Source organism: Phymastichus coffea, unplaced genomic scaffold, assembly GCF_024137745.1.
Source record: "Phymastichus coffea isolate CEN01 unplaced genomic scaffold, Cenicafe_Pcof_1.1 PCOF00017, whole genome shotgun sequence".
NCBI classification, from domain to species: Eukaryota; Metazoa; Arthropoda; class Insecta; order Hymenoptera; family Eulophidae; genus Phymastichus; species Phymastichus coffea.
Genome location: NW_026706828.1, coordinates 3,054,617 through 3,071,001, shown reverse-complemented (window position 1 = coordinate 3,071,001; position 16,385 = coordinate 3,054,617).

Genomic DNA, 16,385 nt, shown 5'->3' with positions numbered 1-16,385 from the left:
GCGGTTGATTTCCGCCACCAGTACTGCCGGACGTTGGACCGTGAGGAGCTCTACTGTGAGCTGAGCCGCCGGATGCAGGGTGAGGATGAGTCGATCGCTGACTACCTCACCGCATTCCAGAGTATCGTGCGGCGGATGCGGCCTCCTCCGTCCGACAGACGGCAAGTGCGATTGGCGATGGCCGGGTTGAACCCGGAGTATGGGCGCTACCTCCGAGATAGACCCGTACACGACCTCCGCGATCTCCGTTATTATGGAGACAGGTTGGAGAGGCACCAGGATCGCGAGAGGAGATGGCACCCACCTTCTGCCAAGGATAACTTGCTGGTGGAGGATGCTGCGTACCGAGGGAAGGCGAGGAAGACCCACGTTGCAGAGATTGCCGTCGAGGTCTCCCAAACCTCCAAGGAGCAGCCGGCCAGCAAGCCGAAGCAGAAGAAGAAAAAGAGCAAGGGTGCCAAGTCCTCGGGAGCACCGGTTTCGGGGCGTTCGTCGTGTGGCGGTTCGGGGGCTGAGGGGTGCATGGCGAGTGCAGTGATGCACTCAGCACCCGGGCGTTATCCCAACGCCCAGGCCCAAGGGAAGGTTGCCGGTGGGGGCACGAATCCGCGAGCAGCGCCGTCCCTGCAGGCTCCAGCGCGAGCTGTAGTCCTGCAGCAGGGACAAGGTGGCGCAAGTTCTGGAGGCGGCCAGGGTCCATCCCCGTTTCGAGGTCGTTGTTTTGGTTGCAACGGGGAGGGACATAGACGGTCACAGTGCCCGCATAATACTGGCCGCCAGAACGACCAGGCTCGCGGAGCACCTGTGTGCTACCGATGCAACCGGGTGGGCCATTATGCCCCCAGCTGCCCCTTTGGAGCCCCGGTCGAGTCGTGCCAAAACTGCCAGGCGCCCAACTGCACGTTTCGCACGTGCATCAACTGCGAGCCGATTCGTCGGATGGCGGAAAACAGGCCAGCGGGGAACGGTGGCCCTACGCTCTCCGCCATAACTCGCAGAGGGCAGCCGGCGTGGAGCACAGCGGATGGGACATACGCGTAAGACCCCAAGAAGATCCGGGGCCTGAGACGTATGAATACTGGCGACAACTGAGCCGGCGACTCGAGAGCCGTTGGCAGGTGGCTGACGGAAGCGAGTCCCAGGAAGCGCGAGGTGAGCAGGGGAGCCCAAGGTCGCAACTGTGTGTGAGGCGACTTGCGAGCGAGCAATCGCAGCAAGTTGCCCCCGGTTGTCAGACCTTGCAGGGGTTCTTAGAGCGGACAGGTCAACTGCGTGGACGCGAGGTGCCGGGTACAGAGGCTTCCCCGTGCGTGGGAAACGCGACGAGAGAGCTGAAGGCTTCGTCGGTTCCGGCGGGGGTGGGCGTTGTGAGTGACACAACGGGTTGCCCGGGCGCCTCTGACAACGGAGATCCCGCAGTTGACATGGTAACGGAGAACCGTCCTCTGCTCATATTGCTCATCAATGGCGAGCCTTACAGTGCGCTGTTTGACACCGGAGCGCAAGTGTCAGTGGTAGGCTGCCGAGTCACGCAAGACTTCCAGGCTCAGGTGAGGAAAACTCCGGGAGCAGTAAATGGTTTCTCGGGTACATCAGTCAGTATGGTAGGAAAACTGAGGCTGGTGATCGAGATCGACACTGTGGTCCGGTCCATTGAGGCGTATGCGTGCGAGCAGGGATTGCAGTACGATATGCTCCTTGGACAGGACTTCATCCGTGCGTTTGGTTTCCGTATGGATGCCGAACATAATGCATGGAGTGTCGCAGGTCGGGAGAGTTGGCATGATTTTGCCCAATGGCAAGATGGCCGGGTGTACTTTCCCGACCAACCAGGAAAGCTCCAATTGACCGCGGAGGTAGGAGGACTTTCGTCACTGCAGGAGCCCCAACGACTCCAGGTTGAGACGTTGGTGCGGCGAGTGGTGCCGGAGAGGTCCCCTGCGCAAACGGACCTTATCGAGCACGTCATTGATGTGCAAGGTGCCAGGCCAATTAAGACGCCGATGCGCAGGTACTCTCCGCAGGTCACGGAGTTTATTCGCCAGGAGATTCAGGACTGGTATCAGAAAGGAGTGATACGTCCGTCTCAGAGCGAGTGGTGCAGTGCACCGGTGGTCGTGAAAAAGCACGATGGTAGCTACCGTTTGTGCATCGACCTGAGGCCGGTGAACAAGACCACTCGGATCGATGCTTACCCCATGCCGGGGGTAGATGTGATTCTCGATAGGTTGCGAGGAGCCCGGTACATTTCTAAGATCGACCTCAAGAGTGCCTATTTACAGGTGCCCTTGCAGGAAGATAGTAGAAAGTACACGGCGTTTGGTGCGCCGGGTTGCGGGCTCTGGGAGTGTAACCGGATGATTTTTGGTCTGGTCAACGCTCCCGCAACCTTCATGCGCTTGATGGACGCACTGTTCGGACCAGATTTCGAGCCGCATGTATTCAAGTACCTCGACGATGTGATCGTAGTCACGGAAACGTTCGAGGATCACTTGGTGTGGCTCGAGAAGGCGCTGGAGCGCATGGTCCGGGCGGGGCTGGAGATCAACGTCGAGAAGAGTGAATTTGGTTGCTCCAGGGTCACGTTCCTGGGATATCTTCTCGACGAGGGTGGGCTGCGGCCTGACTCTGATCGAGTTCAGCCTGTGCTGGACTTTCCAGCCCCGCAGAACATCAAACAGCTGCGTCGTTTCCTGGGGATGTGTGGATGGTACTCCAGGTTCATCGAGCATGAGTCACATCTGAAAGTACCCTTAACGAAGCTGTTGCACAAGGGCGAAGCATGGCACTGGGACTCCGAGCAGCAACGAGCGTTCGATGCGCTCAAGCGAGCTCTTACGGAAGCTCCCGTGCTTGTGCGACCGGATTTTTGCCGGCCGTTCTACGTGCACTGCGACGCGTCGTCTTATGCACTGGGTGCTTGCCTGATGCAAAAGGACGACGAAGGGTACGATCACCCGATATGTTACGCGAGTCGCATGCTTAATGAGCACGAGAAAAATTACACCGTGTCCGAGCTCGAGTGCCTAGGGCTGCTGTTCGGAATCCAGAAGTTCAGACCGTACATCGAGGGCGCGCATTTTATTGCAGTCACCGATCATACGGCTCTGACCTGGTTGAAGAACAAGAAGGATCCGACGGGACGTCTGGCCCGCTGGATCCTCGAGTTGCAGCAATGGGACTTCGAGCTGGTGTATCGCAAGGGGACACTTCACCATGTCCCTGATGCGTTGTCTCGTGGGTTTGGGAGCGACGTGGAGGCTGCAGCATTCGAAGTCATCAACGACCCGTGGTACCTTCAGCGGATGAAGGACGTGGAAGCGCGTCCACTTAAGTACCGCGGGTGGAAGGTTGAGGACGGAATGCTGTACAAGTACGGCACGAATGAACTCCTAGATCCAGTGACTCATAAGGAGCAGTGTTGGCGACTCGTAGTTCCGGGTGAGCATCGAGAACGTGTGATGCGGGATGCTCATTGCGAACCGTCGACCGGACATTTCGGACGCGAGAAAACGTACGATCGCATAGCGCGCGAGTACTTCTGGCCTGGCATGTGGTTTGACGTGCAGGGTTTTGTGCAGTCTTGCCCGGCCTGCCAGAGGTACAAACTAGAACAACGCGCGCCACAAGGTCTGATGAGCAAGCGTGTGGTGGAGCGTCCGTGGGCAGTGATTGCCACGGATGTTGTCGAACTGCCCCGCAGCAAAAATCGTTACAAGTACCTGGTGGTTTTCCAGGACTTGTTTACGAAATGGGTGGAGTTCAAACCACTGACAGTCGCGACCGGTAAGATGTTAGGATGTGCGCTCGAGGAACTTATTTTATTCCGGTGGGAAGTTCCGGAGTATTTGGTCAGCGACAGTGGTAAGAACTATTGCGGGGCGGACTTCATGACCGTACTCAAAGAGTATGGGATTGAACACGTGCCCTGCCCACCCTACCATCAACAGGCAGACTTTTGTGAACGTGCGATCAAGACGTTGAAGACCATGATCTCCATTTTTGTAGATCATGATCATCGCGACTGGGATAAGCACCTGCACGAGTTTCGGCATGCTATAAATACGGCGGTACAGGCGAGTACAAAGGTGTCACCGGCGTTCCTCAATTTTGGTCGGGAACCGCGTCAAGCGAAGAGCCTGCGTAGGGAAGTAGAGGTGCGGGGCCCTTTTGTTCGGTTGTCTCCTGAGGAGTGGGCGGACCGGCTGAAGCGCCTCAATGCTCTGAGGAGCCTGGTGGTCAGGCATATTGAGCAGGCGCAGGACAGGCAGAAGCGCCACTATGATCGTGGCCGCCGGTTCGTCCAGTTCCAAGAGGGAGATTTGGTCTTGCGACGCTCCCACACTCTGTCTAACGCAGCGCTAGGTAGGAACGCCAAACTTGACCCTTTGTATATCGGTCCGTATAAGGTGCTGGAGGTGCTGTCCCCAGAATTGTATATTTTGACGACGGATAGCAAGAAGCAGGTGGACCGCGTACACGTGAAGGAGTTAAAGCGATATGTCCCTCCGCGTTCGAACCGAGCGACAGCGTGTGTGTAGAAACGGCCAATAGTTTGTAAGTCGGCGAATGGTGGGTCGAGTTTTGCGTTTTCCAGTCGTGCGAATCGTGAGTGTTTTTGTCGTCGCTCTTGTTTATGGTGAGCTGGTGTTGCATGCGGTCATTGTGGTGTCCCGACAGAGTATTATTGGGTAGGCTCTAGATTGGGTTGATTGGTTGGTTACAGGTCCAGCAGCATGTCACTGGCGGACGAGATCCGCAAACTGGGAGCCCTCGTTGGGACGGACAGCGGGTCTGGAGGTGAGGGGTCGGCCCCGACCTCGACACCGGAGCCATTGGAAGGCTCCGCGGCGGGCAGTGATGCCGCGGCGGAAGTCAGACCGGTGGCCAACTCGGTCGTTGAGGTGAGTTCTGCGCGGTTCGGAGGGAGTGTGGCCTCGGTGGCCGCCGTGATGCCCTCCGAGCCCCGGGGCAGTGGGCCTTTCCCCGTTCGTGGGTCTGGCGGGCCATGTCCGGAGGTGGAGGACGCCTCCATGTCCGCGTCTGCTGGGGACGCGTTGGAGATCGGCAGCGGAGCCGCGCAATTGGAGCTCGCGGCGTACCTGGGGGAGGAGCCAATTCCCTTGGCGACTCCTTCCGGGGCGCCGTTTTCCGCTGTCCGATCTCTGCCGCGTGCTGAGCGGCTGGCGCGGGAACGCCGGGCCAGTGAGGCCTTGGTGGCCAGGATGGTCCCGGTGGAGGCCTCTCCACTGAGGGGTAGGTCGGAGAGGGACAATAGTCTCAACTCCGGCCCGGCTCGCCAGGCACTGCCGTTGCAGAGGGCGCTGGCCAACCTGGCCGCCCGCGGGCCGCGGCAGGAAAAACTGGTGGAGCGCCTGTACGCGGGCTCGCCCATGGGGCTCCGGACGGCACGGACCCGGGGTCTGCAGGCTCTCGTTGAGCCACGTAACCCCGGTCTGAGCACCGAGTTACGGTGTCCAGGAGCCCGGAACGTGCTCCCGGCGATTCGGGAGAAGCCGCGTCCATCTCGCGGCCACTCGAGAAGGGATGAAATCCCTCTCGAGTATCGTTTCCTCCCGGCGTCGGGGGTACAAGCGGAGCAGCCGAAGCGTGTGGCGCTCCCAACTGTCGCGACCAGGGGCCGGGGCCTCTACCCTCCCGCGGGATACAGGGAGGAGGCGACCCCTCAACCGTCTCGTAGGAAGAGGTCTGGGCGGCTGCCCGATTTCACCAGGGACGTAGAGTTCCGCTACATCGGTGAGGAGCCAGCCCCTCGACAGGAGGAGTTTCCTCAGTGCCGATCGTCGGCGGAGCCGGACGCGTCCGGTGAGGTTGGGTGCCCCCAGAAGGAGACGGTGAGGGCCGGTTCCCCACTTGTGGGGAACTCGGATTCGTCTCCACCCGCGGGACTGGTGGGGAAGGTCCCGTCGACGTCTCCATCCGAGGCTCAGGTTGGTCTGGTGCCGGAGGCCGCGACGACCGCGACGCCTTCACCCACCCTGGAGACGGGTTTGTCCGTCCCCGCCTCGGCGTCGTCTTCGCGTCGGGTCGTGGGTGATGATGGTATCGTCTACCGCCTTTGCGGTGACGGCCATTTTCGCCCTGTGACCCGAGCGGGGGGGCGGCGCACGAGGAAGGGGATTGAGGCCAAGCGGGTCTCTCCGGCGTGCACCGCGGTCGACCATCAGACCGCCGATGGCGCGCTGGCGAGCCGGTGTCAGCTGCCTCGGCCCAGGGCCGGAGCCGCCGCCGCCAAGCAGGGCACGCCATCGCCCACCTCAGTGGCGGCTAGGCGTCGGGCTCGACGCCGGCTTCTGGCTGAGGTCCGAGCTCGGGCCGAGCGGGGCTCACCAACCACGGAGCCGCCAGTGCTCCCGACGGCACAAGCGGCGCCATCAACATCTTTGGCGCCGGAGACGCCACTACCACCTGTGGCGTCGGTGACGCCCTCACCACCATCGGTGTCACCAGTGCCGTCGGCGCCGAGGCCGGCCTCTCGTGTGAGGGTCCTGGTTTACCTTGCCGGGCTGTCCCGAGAGGATCGCCTGCGCCTTGTGGAGGAGGCTGATCAGGTCTCGCAGCCTCCCGCCCGTGAGGGTGGCCAGTAGGTGAGGCCACGCGGGACCCAAGGTAAGTGGCGCTCTGAACCCCGCAATGACGCATGGATTCGGTTTCGTTTTTTCTCTTTCTGTTTTGTTGTCCCGTTTCGTAGTGATGACCCACCATTCCATTCCATTCTTGTTCGCTCGTGGTCAGCGAGATGCGAGGCTCCCCGGGCAGAATTGCTGTCGGGCCGAGTTTGCACTCGGGACCCAGCCCGGGTGTGACACACGGACGATGAGAGCGGGGGATAGCTCCCGATCCTGGTGCAGGATCGGTTGCTACGGGGGGGCTGTGACGGAGAATTTCGGCTCGCCGACTTCTCTTTCGTCTCTCTCTCGTCCGTTCGCTACGCCCGGGCTGAGAGTGTGTTGGTATGCACTCTCATGCCTGGTTTTTCTCTGTTTGAGGTGCGGCGAGCGGGCGTTGGCGGAGCTGGATGCGGCCGACGAGCTGGCGATCCGTTGCCAGGATCGTCATGCGGGGGGGCGAGCGGAATGGGGAGAGCGCGGCCGAGGGGGGAAATCGGCAGTTTCGTTTGGGCTGGCCGATCGCGTGCGCGCGTTTGTTTTTCGTTTGTCGCCGTTTCGGATCTTCCGTTGGTTTTTTGGAAGCGGTGCGGTGCTTCGCCACGTTTTCTTTTGTTTTGTGGATGCGCACCCGGTGTGTGGGCGCGCATCAGTAGTTCATTTTTTTGTTGTGATTGAGGAGTGAGTGGCTGGGTCGCGCCCAGCCAAGCCTTGCCGCCCAGCACCGGTGTGCGTGGGTAAGGGCGAAGCCCGTACCGCCGGCGCGCGCGTGTTCGGCGAGCGAATCCGGCGAGCGGCTGAGCAACGGGACCAGCAGCAACCGCAGCAGCAGCAACAGTAACAGCAACAACATCAGCAGCAGCAGCAGCAGCAAGCCGCATCCGTTGACCGGGAGCGGCCATCTCCACCTGGGGTCGCCGTTGGCAAGGTCGGTGCCGGTTCTCTCTCTCTCTCTCTCTCTCTCGCTCTCTTGCATGTCCCGGGGTGTTCGCGGGTGCAACGGTGCAGGTCGGGCAGTGATGCCGGCCCCCGTTGCCGGGTTTTGAGTTCGTGGGCGCTTAGGCTTGAGCGGATTATCGGGCAGCGATTGCCGATAATCCGATTAAGCGGATTAGCGTTTTCTTGTATTAGGCCGATTTGCGAGACGGAGTGTGCGTGCTCCGTCTAATTATTAATTTGTGTGTCTTTCTTTATTTTTCATTTATTGTGTCGTATTAATAAATTTGTAATATTAATATATTTGTGTCATATATTATTGCGTTAACCCGTTCGTTTTCCCGATTTTCCTTTAATTCGCGCGCGATTGACACACACGCTCGGTGTGCCATTCAGTCGTGGGAGCATTCGTGCCTCCCGAGCCCTCCTTTGATAAATATTGTGCGGACGGCCGCGAGCAAATATTCTTCAGTGAATAGTCGGCTTATTTAACTCCGTTACAAATTAAATATTACAGGACAATTCAAAATTATGATACACTATGATTATTATACAAAAAAATATATCAAAATGTATACTTTAAATATTTTTGTATAAACGATTGTATAAATGATATAACGTTACGCTTGATATGTTGAAAGATAGGTAGGAAAAAATATTTCAAGCTGATTCATTGACTAGACAAATTATTATAACTATATTTCGACAAAATTCTTAAAGTAATCTGGGTGCTTGATTTTGTACTACACAAACTGTTATTCCTGTTAAGTAGGAGTGTATTTTTTCAACGTATAATAGCTCATTTTTAAGCTTATAAAAGTAGCTTTCAACTGAATTATCACTCGTTATATTTGGTAATATCAAATCTGAGATATAATTTTTCAAAGCAACACTTCTTTTTCAAGTACCATTTAAATATACCCTATACGAGGTGTGTTCAAAAAGTAAGGTGACTTTTCAAATTTCACGGGCAACGTACTTTCGATTATCGATTTTTTTGTTTTGATATGTTGGTACACTCTTCCCGAACATCTGTACCAAGTTTCAAGTGTATAGCATTTTTTGTTTGGTTGTGAGAGGCGTAAAGGTTATAAGTGTTTTGTGTGCTCGGCGATTTCTTGCTATCGAAAAATATGGATCAAAGGATTTGCATCAAATTTTGTGTAAAAAATAAAATAAAGTGCTCCGAAACACTTGAAATGTTGACAATATAAATATTGATAAATAAATAAATATTTTTTCTTAAAAATACAAAGTCAACTTACTTTTTGAACACACCTCGTATATACTATGATATAAGTTATATTTAATTATATCTTATGTATACGAGGTGTGTTCAAAAAGTAAGGTGACTTTGTATTTTTAAGAAAAAATATTTATTTACTTATCAATATTTATGTTGTCCCCTTCAAAGTAATCCCCCTCAAATACAATACACTTATGCCAACGGTTTTTCCAATCCTCAAAGTACTTCTCATAAGCACTTTTCGGTATAGCCTTGAGCTCTTCCAGCGATGCAGTCTTTATCCCTTTAATCGTTGCAAATCTCCGTCCTTTCATAGGTCTCTTTAGTTTTGGGAACAAGAAAAAGTCACATGGGGCCAAATCCGGTGAATATGGTGGCTGAGGCATGATTGTGGTGTTGTTTTTGGCCAAAAAATCGCTCACAAGCAAAGATGAGTGAGCAGGGGCATTATCGTGATGCAAAAGCCATGAATTGTTTTTCCACAATTCTGAACGTTTTTTTCGTATTGCTTCTCGCAAACGATAATACTGTTTATTGACCGTACGTCCATATGGTAAGAACTCCTGATGGACCACGCCATGGTAATCGAAGAAAACAAGGAGCAAAACTTTGACATTTGATCGAACTTGGCGTGCTTTTTTCGGTCTTGGCTCATCTGGGCTCTTCCATTGGGACGATTGGACTTTGATTTCGATACCATAACCATATACCCATGATTCGTCATCAGTTATGACCCTTTTGAGTAAATATGGGTCGTCGTTGACGTCATTCAACAGTTCTTGAGTGATGCTCATGTGACGGTTCTTTTGGTCAAAATTTAGCAATTTCGGAACAAACTTCGCTGACACACGTCTCATGCTCAAAACGTTAGAAAAAATTGAAGTTGGACACGAAAAAGTGTCCGTCCCGTCCTTAATGGGTTGACAATGGAATCATGTTTGAAGGCAAGCATTTTAAGGTTATACATCACTGTTTAGTGTGTGATGCACCTGCTAAAGCTTACATTTTGAAAACGAAACATTTCAGTGGTTAACTGCAACCAAAGGTAACGAAAGAACGTAATATGGCTAATAATACCACAATCCTTCTAATCAGATTAGCAATATAGTCTTCAATACGGGCTTTTACGAAAGACTTCCGCGCGCGTATAGGTTTATACAGGGTGTCCCATTTTAAAGCAACCACCCCGAAATTTTCGACGGTTGGCGTTGTACAAAAAAATTGTTCAGACAACAGTTGTTTGGGACAATAGGGGCAACCTTTCTGTGAAACCCGATTTGACCTTGAGATTTATTTTCAAGGTAATTTGAAGGTCAGTCATTTTTTGAATAGGAACCTATATTTTTGATCCCGGATTCGGAAAGAGTGGAAAATTCTACGTTTAGATAATGTATTATGTGTGGGGTGCCGTTAACCCCCCCCCCCCTCGCCTAAGGTCACGTAGGGGTCAAATTTATGATTTTCTTCATCTATGCACAGGGATGATCGGGCAAGGGTAAGGTTAATTGTAATAACCCAATAACTCCAATACCCAATAACTCGATAACCCCAATAACCCCAATAACCCAATAACCAAGAGATATTTTGAATAAGGACCACCATTTTTTATCCCGGGTTCGAAAAGAGCGGGAAATTCTACGTTTAGATAAAGTATTATGTTGGGGAGCGGTTCACCTCCCCCATCCCACCGGGGCAAGGGTGAGGTTAATAAGTTATTGATTACCCAGCCAGTGAAGGCAAGGTATTGATTACCCAGCCAATGAAGGTAAGGTATCGATTACCCAGCCAATGAAGGCAAGGTATTGATTACCTAGCCGGGTGCTGCGGGTAATACCTTGCCGCAGCACGATATCAGCCTTGACATGCCGGGAGAGACAACAGAATATCAACAATTTCGTTTCTCGAATAATCCGGCATATTCCCTCTTTATAAGTCAACTAAGAAAATTACACTTGAACTATCCTGAGAAAGACTATTCGCGAATGACTATTGTCATAAACAATACTAAAAACGTGTTATTAAACAATTTAGTTGAAACTTTGTAGGCTTGTCCGGAATCACACCAGAAAAAAGAATGGAAATAACATGTTATCCCACAAAATGGAAAATGACACTTCTCATGAAGGCTTTGAATACGCATATGAAGTTTAAGCTTAAGGTCACTGTTGTTTGACCATACAATTTTTTTGGGATATTGGGGTTATTGAATTATTGGGGTTGTCGGGTTATTGGATTATTAGGTTATTTGGGTTATCAAGTTATTGGGTTATTACAATTAACCTTACTCTTGCCCGATCATCCCTGTGCATAGATGAAGTAAATCATAAATTTGACCCCTACATGACCTTAGGCGAGGGGGGGTTAACCGCACCCCACACATAATACGTTATCTGAACGTAGAAATTTCCGCTCTTTCCGAATCCGGGATCAAAAATATGGGTTCCTATTCAAAAAATGACTTTGACCTCCAAATGACCTTGAAAATGAATCTCAAGGTCAAATCGGATTTCACAGAAAGGTTCCACCATTGTCCCAAACAACTGTTGTCTGAACAATTTTTTTGTACAACGCCAACCGTCGAAAATTTCGGGGTGGTTCCTTTAAAATGGGACACCCTGTATAAAATGCCGGGAAGAGAGAGAGAGAGAGAGAAAATACAAACTCTTCGCGAACTAACGCTCGGCGCGGTGTACTAAACGGGTTATTCGGTGCATACACTACCTATTTTGAGGTACTATTTAACGTGAAAGTCGCGGTTAGGGTAGGCGTACTTATCGTGAGTTGAGATTGTGGTCATCAGCCGTAACTGTTAATGTGGATAACTGGGAGCTCCTGGTCCACAAGGGGAAGCTACTTCCACTACTGCTGCGCGCTGGTTGCTGCCGACTAGTATTACTGCCAGTTACTGCCTGTTGCTTCCGATGCAATAATGGCTCCAAAATACGGCACACCACTTGCTCACAAATTGCTCATAATGCCTCTTTGTGATTTTCACACAAACACTTTGCAAAATCAAACAACCGTTTCGCTTGTCGGTTCTAACAGTACTACCGATACTACCCCCGCGCACCAGCCTCTTGTAGTTTTAGGAGTGTATCCGCTACTTCACTTGCAGTGATTTGCGTGTATGACTGCGCTCGCCAAATTTAGTGTGTGTGCGAGTTTGTGCGATCGACAGTTGAGCAAAGCTCGTTCGATCAACTCTAACGGCATTATGGCCTGCTCGTTAATTTTCGAGGGCTGTTTCGTCGTCACGTTCACTCGCTCGGTCTAATCGAGACTCAAGCGCCTCGATAAGAGTCGCATCCCGCCACCGCGAAGGGGATTGGATCGCAAAACGCACTGGGAACTCGAGCGACGCCGTCGAAGCCATCAGCGGAACGCGACGCGTCCGCACGAGAGCGAGGCACGCGGATCGATAGGCGACTCGGGCCGCGGACGCAGCAACCCCTCGGCCGACACAACAGGTCCCGGCAGGCACGTGTGAGGCTATTCTCTCGATGAGTCAGGGCAGTGGAGGCGCATGGCGGTCAGGGCTCGGTTGGAGCCTTAGCTGAGGATACGCTATATCCTCTGGAGTGTCTTCGACCTTGAGGCAATTCTGCCCGTAGACCATCTCAGGCAACGACGTAGTGAGGACCGTACCCATATCCGAGACGTCGGAGCTGCGTCGTGTCTTTCCTGACTGGAGGCACTTTCCCTTTCGTAATTGCTCACGTAGCGTGTCGAGTTGGTAATCCAACCCCCTTTCTTTTGGCCATTCATCGTGTGTACGTTTATCCGAGTGAAGGCTAACTGAGCCAAAATCCGAATTATTATTAATTTCTTTGTTGTAATTTATTAACAATATCAGTTATTGTAATTTTAGTTGTATTAGTTGTAGAATGTAGATGGCTTTTTCCCCACAAGGGACTGGGGTTTTTTATGCCTACTAGATACTAGTCTTTTCTTTTGTTCTTCCTTGTTAATTAAATTGTCCATTAAATGTAAATTCTGGTTAATTATTTGCACAAGTTACACTTCTACCTGAATTATAGCTCCTTTCCAATAGTTTTCTTCATTCAGTAGCTGACGAACTAGATACGGTGAGACTGATTTCATCATTCAGAATATTTATTTTATTACTTACTATTCAATACAAACAATACCAAACTATTTTAAAAAACATTAACAATTATTAAAAATTTAAAGCAGAATATCGATAAAATAATTTATTCTTTTGAAATGTGCGTTTCAAACATACAAATGTCAAATCAGTAGTTCACAAAATAATTTAGGTAAAAATTACACTTGACTTGATTTAATACTGCATAAATATTCAATATTACATATTTTAAAATGTTTTTTTGCATTTTTCCATGGCATGAAAAATTTTGACATCTTTAACTCAATACTTCTTTAAAGCATGAAAATAATGAATTATAAAAATAAAATATACACTGTGACGGTAAACGTCAAATTAGCGCTGATAATATAACTTAATTGTTGCCTGTGAGGGCAGCACCTGCCGGGGGGACGAAATTCGTAACGAAGGAATTCGGCACGCGAGTAGACGAAACGCGCGCGATTGAAACCGAACTAGTGAAGCTTCCCCCTTTCCTTTTCCTACCCTCTTCTTTCCACTCCCTCTCTTACTCATCTCTTTCTCTACCCTACCACTCGTATTATCTCACTCCATTTTCCCCCTGCCTTTCACTTCACGTGATTAGTCATATGAAGCTGTTTAACGGTATTCCATTCCAAAGATAAATACATTGAAAGTTATTGATTTTATCTTCAAGAAATTAAGATTTAATTAAATTTATTACATTTTAATTTCAATGCAAAAAAGTGTAGATGTAAATATCTTCTAGTTATGAACTGCAAAATAATAAATTCCGAGGAATGAAAAAATGTTCAGTAATATTGTTAAAACGCAAAGTCATGCATAATACTTTCATGATTGTAAACTAGAAAGTTTCTGATTGGTATTACTTTTTTCTAAAATCTTTTGTTCATTATTAAAACTTGATCAGATTATTACATATGTAAGTTAAGGTTCTAAGTCCTTGAGTTATTTTGTGGACGCATACTCAATAGAGATGGCAGATTATATGCCTACTGAAATTGTCGATTTAATAATGATTTTAACGGAATGTCATAACAATTATGCCACTACATCGAGACTGTACGCTGACCGGTACCAAGACCAAAGACATCGTACTAATGTGACAATAAAAAACTTGTCTGAAAGAACACGTATCTGACAGCTGGTGCGCCAATGCCGACATTATTAATACGACGACAATGACGCGCGAGTATTGGTTGTTCTAGCAGCTATTCATCTTGATCCACACATTAGTACCAGGCAGATTGAAAGAGAAACAGGAATACCACAACGTGCAGTCTCAAGAATTTTAAGAGTCCATCGCTTTCACGCTTATCATATTAATCTGACGTAAGTCTTGAGATCATATCATCTTTTGGCGCGTGTTAATTTCTGTCAATGGGCTTTGCAAATGATAGACAATGATCTTTATTTCTTTCGATATGTACTTTTCTCAGATAAAGCTATATGTCAAAGCGATGGACACCTCAATAGGCATAACTGTCACTATTGGTCGGACGAAAATCCCTACTGGTATAGAGCTTTAGACCATCAGAATCGATGGATTCTAATGGTATGGTGCGGAGTAGTAAATAGCTATTTTATTGGACCCTATTTTTTTAACGGAAACGTTGACAAACATACTTACTTAGAATGGCTATGGGATCAGCTGCCGAGACTGTTAGAAGACGTTGACTTAGCAACGCAAGTAAGAATGTGGTTTCAACATGATGGTGCTCCAGCGCATTTTTCACTCTTTGAGCGTCATTTTTTGAATGAAAACTACAATGGCAGGTGGATTGGGCGACTAGGTCCAGTTGAATGTCCTGCTTGCTTTCCATATCTGACATCGCCCGATTTTTATTTGTGGGGATACTTAAAAAATGTTGTTTATGCTCTAAAGCCCACGACCATAGACGATATGAGGCACAGATTTCGAACAGCTTGTAAAGCCATCCCTCGGGTGGTGTGCTTAAAACTGTGGATAATTTTGAAAGACAAATACGATTGTGTATTAAAAACAACGGAGGGAACTTTGAATAGTTTGTCGGTGGTTAATAAAATCAATTGTGGCAAACGTTAGAGGCAAGGGGACTCACGTTAAACAAGCACCCCGAACGTGAAAGGCAAGGGAACTCACGTTAAACAAGCATCCCGAACGAGAGAGTTAACCCTTTAATAACGCTTCTCAGTAATCTCTCAATATGTCTTAGAAAGCTACTTTTACTGCGACTGCTTCATCAGAAAACTTGAAAAAATCATTATTTAACTTTTTAAAATTTTGCCTTTGAATTGACCCTCGGAAGGACACGAAAATAAACCTTTAAATATTATTCCGGACGAATAAGTTCCCACATTTTCCAAATCCGGTGTGAGAAATAGGGGTTTCCATTAAAAAAGTAAGGTTGACCATGAAAATACTTTAGGGTAGGGATCATTCGGACCCCGAACATATCATATCATCTGAACGTACCATTTCACGTAGAATTCAAATCTGCGACGAAAAATGAAGGATTCCGTTTAAAAAGTAAGGTTGACCTTGAAACGACTGGGAGTGGTGTGGTGGTCATTTGGATTCCACACATATTACATGATTTGAACGTACAATTTAACGCAAATGCCTTATCCAAGATAAAAAGTAAGGGTTCCTATTTAAAAAAAACATTGACCTTGGAATGACCTTGACCCATCATGTTCAAGGTCAAATTTAAGATCACCAAAATATGGCCCCCTTGGTATTGAGGAACTTTTGACTAAATTATTTTTCTGTATTATGCATAGAATTTGAAATATGGAGGTTCATAGATTAAAATGATTCACCCTGTATAGAGAATGGGTGGATCTAGGGGTCCGAAAATTTCAGAAAAGTTACTTTTTTTTATGTATTACAAGAAGGTTTTTCAAACTGGCTGGGGGGCACTTTTCAGCTTGTTAACCGGCTAGACCCTTTATCATTTTCTATCGTTTATAATAAGAAATATTAATTTAATTTAAATATTAATTTAATTAACTAATATTTCAAACAATGAAAAAATTTACTTGATTGAAATTTTGCATATGGAGAGACAGAACACAATGAAAAAATAAAAAAAATATTCTACTCTTGCAAAAGCTGACGTATGTCCATTTTCAAAATTGTCTCTTGTTTTATTATAGAATATTAATATAAGTACTAAATATAATAATTTACCCAACCCTATGCTACCCATGTTACAATGCGCGTTAATTGTAGTTTAGAATAAGGCTTATTAAACCAATCAATAGAGAAATTGTCATACAAACATTATATAATGGATGAAACCTGTATAGGCCTCTTCAGGACAATGTACTATAAATAGATGCCCTATATAAAATGTAACTCGAGAAAGAGTATCGTTTATTGTTTATGAGTGCTCAAAGTTGACACAAACAAGTTTCTCAATTCTGTAAGCCACGGTATGCATTTTACATCAAAAAGTTTAAATTAAAATTTATATGTAATTGAATA